Genomic DNA, 2721 nt, shown 5'->3' with positions numbered 1-2721 from the left:
GCAGTTAAGAGCACTGGCTGCTCTTGCAGGAGACCCAGGTTCGAATTCCAGCACCCACATAGGGGCTAACAACCATCCATTACTCCAGTTCCAGGGCATCCAATGTCCTCTTCTGTTCTCCGAGGGCACTGCGTGACATAAGTGCACCTACATGCATGCAGGTATAACACTCATACACATAAAACAAAAAATAAAGTTTAAAGAAAATAGAAAATAAAACTTAAAACCAGGCGTGTTCCTGAGTCCCAGCACTTGGGAGGCAGAGGCAGGCAGACCTCTGTGAGTTCAAGACCAGTCTGGTCTACATAGTGAGTTCCAGGCCAGCTAGGGCTACAGAGAGACCTGTTTCCAAAAGACCAAAAAAAAAAAAAAGTTTAAAAAAATTAAACATGAAGCCAGGTGTGGTGGCGCACGCCTTTAATCCCAGCACTCGTCAGGCAGAGGCAGTAGGATCTCTGTGAGTTCAAGGCCAACCTGGTCTACATAGTGAGTTCAGGTCAGCTGGGACTACAGGGAGACCCTGTCTCAAAAAGACAAAAAAAAATTAAATAGGAGATGATGCCCTTTGTTAGACAGAAGAAGAAATTAAGACACATAGCTCTGAGAGAAATCAGAACACCTCAGAACAGATAGGGCCCACTCTTGGTCAAAGGACTCTGAGTTAAGTTTTTTTCTTTAATATGGCATCTCCACACTGATTTGGATGCCTTTAATCCCTTAAGGAAGAATCACTAATATCTGAGGAAAAAAGGTTATTTTTCTGGCATGAACATGGTGATGGGCACCTGTAACTATAGCACTTAGTTAGGCTGAGTCAAAAACTCATAAGTTGGAGGCCAGACTGGTCTGCATACTAAGTTTGAAGTCAACCTGGGGTACATAGCAAGAACTTGTCTTAAAAAAAACAACAAAAGTTTATTTTCAGTGTCAATATTCTACAATAAACCTGGTATATGCCAGTATACCAGGTATATGCCAATACTCACCAGGAAAAATTATTCAATTTGCTACTTCTTAGTTTTTGCTAAAACTCAAGAAGTATGCCAAGGTGGGTAGAGCATCTACACACTGTCTGGCACTGTATTACTTCTGACCCTGGGGAGTAATTTAGTGAATCAGTGGACAGAGGATGAAGGGAATGCAAAGAAGCAGGAATTCTGACAGAAACCTTCATTCATTCAACTAGTCTCCATATTAAAAGGCAAAGGAAGTTATTGAAGCATGACTACCAATTATTTTCTTTCCATTCTATAACAACCAAGGCACAGCATATCGAAGAAAGGAAGCAAAGAGGCCTGACAGTTCTGACAAAGCAGTCAGAAGAATAATCATATTTGATGCAGACAAAACACCCACTGTCTACACGGAAACACACACAATTCCTTAACTAAATTCCCATTTGCATCTTGTGTTCCCATGCCATGGTGGCTTATCTGTTTACTCAGGAATAGAAACATGAGAGTCACCAAGGTTTTTAACCATAAAAGCTAAGGACTTGTGGTGGTTTGAATGAAAATGCCCCCCATAGGCTCCAAGTATTTGGACATTTTGTCCCCAGTTGGTGGTGCTGTTTTGGGAAGCTTCAGGGGGTGTGGCCATGCTGGAGGAAACACATCATTGCAGGGTGGGCTCTGAGAGTTCTTAAGCCTTGCCAACTTTCCAGTGGAGTTCTGGTTCTTGTGCCTGTTTGAAGATGTGAGTGCTGAGCTTTCTGCTCCTGCTCCGGCCACCTTACCATGCCTCCCCACCATGCCAGACTGTAATCCCTCTGGAACCTGGAACCATAAGCTCAAATAAACACTCTTTCTTGTCTTTTTTTCTTTTCTTGGTCTTTTTGAGGCAGAGTATACCTGTAGCTCCAGCTGGCCTGGCACTGTGGACCAGGCTGGCCTTGACCTCACAAACTCTTCTTTCTGTAAGTTCCCTTGTTCATGGTGTTTTATCACAACAGCAGAAAAGTAACTAATATAGGACTCATTTTTCCTAACATTTTTTCTTAATGTTTTAAAGAGAGATATAAAATATTAAAATTATTTTAATCCTTTCTAAAAGTGCAATTCAGTGGCATCAAGTATATCTACCTCATTAGGCAATTATCATCATTATTCTTTTTCAGAAGTTTTTCGACATCCCAAGTAGAAAATCCCTATTTCCAGTCCTTGGTAACCCGTCTTCAACTTTCTGTCTTTGTGAATTTGCCTATTCTTGGTACCTCATGTAAGTGAGTGAAATCTTGTAATTTTTTTTTTCCTTTTATGTCTGGCTCATTCAATGAACATATTTTCAAGGTCCATCTATGTTGTAGCATGTATTAGAATTTCATTTTCCTTTAAGGCTGAGTAATTCCTTTTCTCTTTTTAAAATATTTTATGTGGGGGCTGGAGAGATGGCTCAGCGGTTAAGAGCACTGACTGCTCTTGCAGAGGACCTGGCTTCAATTCCCAGCACCCACATGGTGGCTACAAACCATCCTTAACTCCAGTTCCAGGAGAATCTAAAGCCCTCTTTTGACCTCCGTGGCATTGCATGACACAGGTGCACTCACATACAAGCAGGCAATACACTCATATACATAAAATAAAAATAATAAAATAAAATATCCGGCTATAATAATAAAATATTTTAAATAAATAAAATATAAAAATATTTTACACAAATAAAAATAAAAATCCTGCCCCTGGTCCTGTTCTCTTTTTCCACAAACTTGATGTCTTTATAGGC

Source organism: Nannospalax galili, unplaced genomic scaffold (genome assembly GCF_000622305.1).
Source record: "Nannospalax galili isolate Female #2095 unplaced genomic scaffold, S.galili_v1.0 scaffold1171, whole genome shotgun sequence".
Lineage (NCBI taxonomy): Eukaryota > Metazoa > Chordata > Mammalia > Rodentia > Spalacidae > Nannospalax > Nannospalax galili.
The sequence above is the reverse complement of the archived record's forward strand: the minus strand, read 5'-3'. Positions refer to the sequence as shown.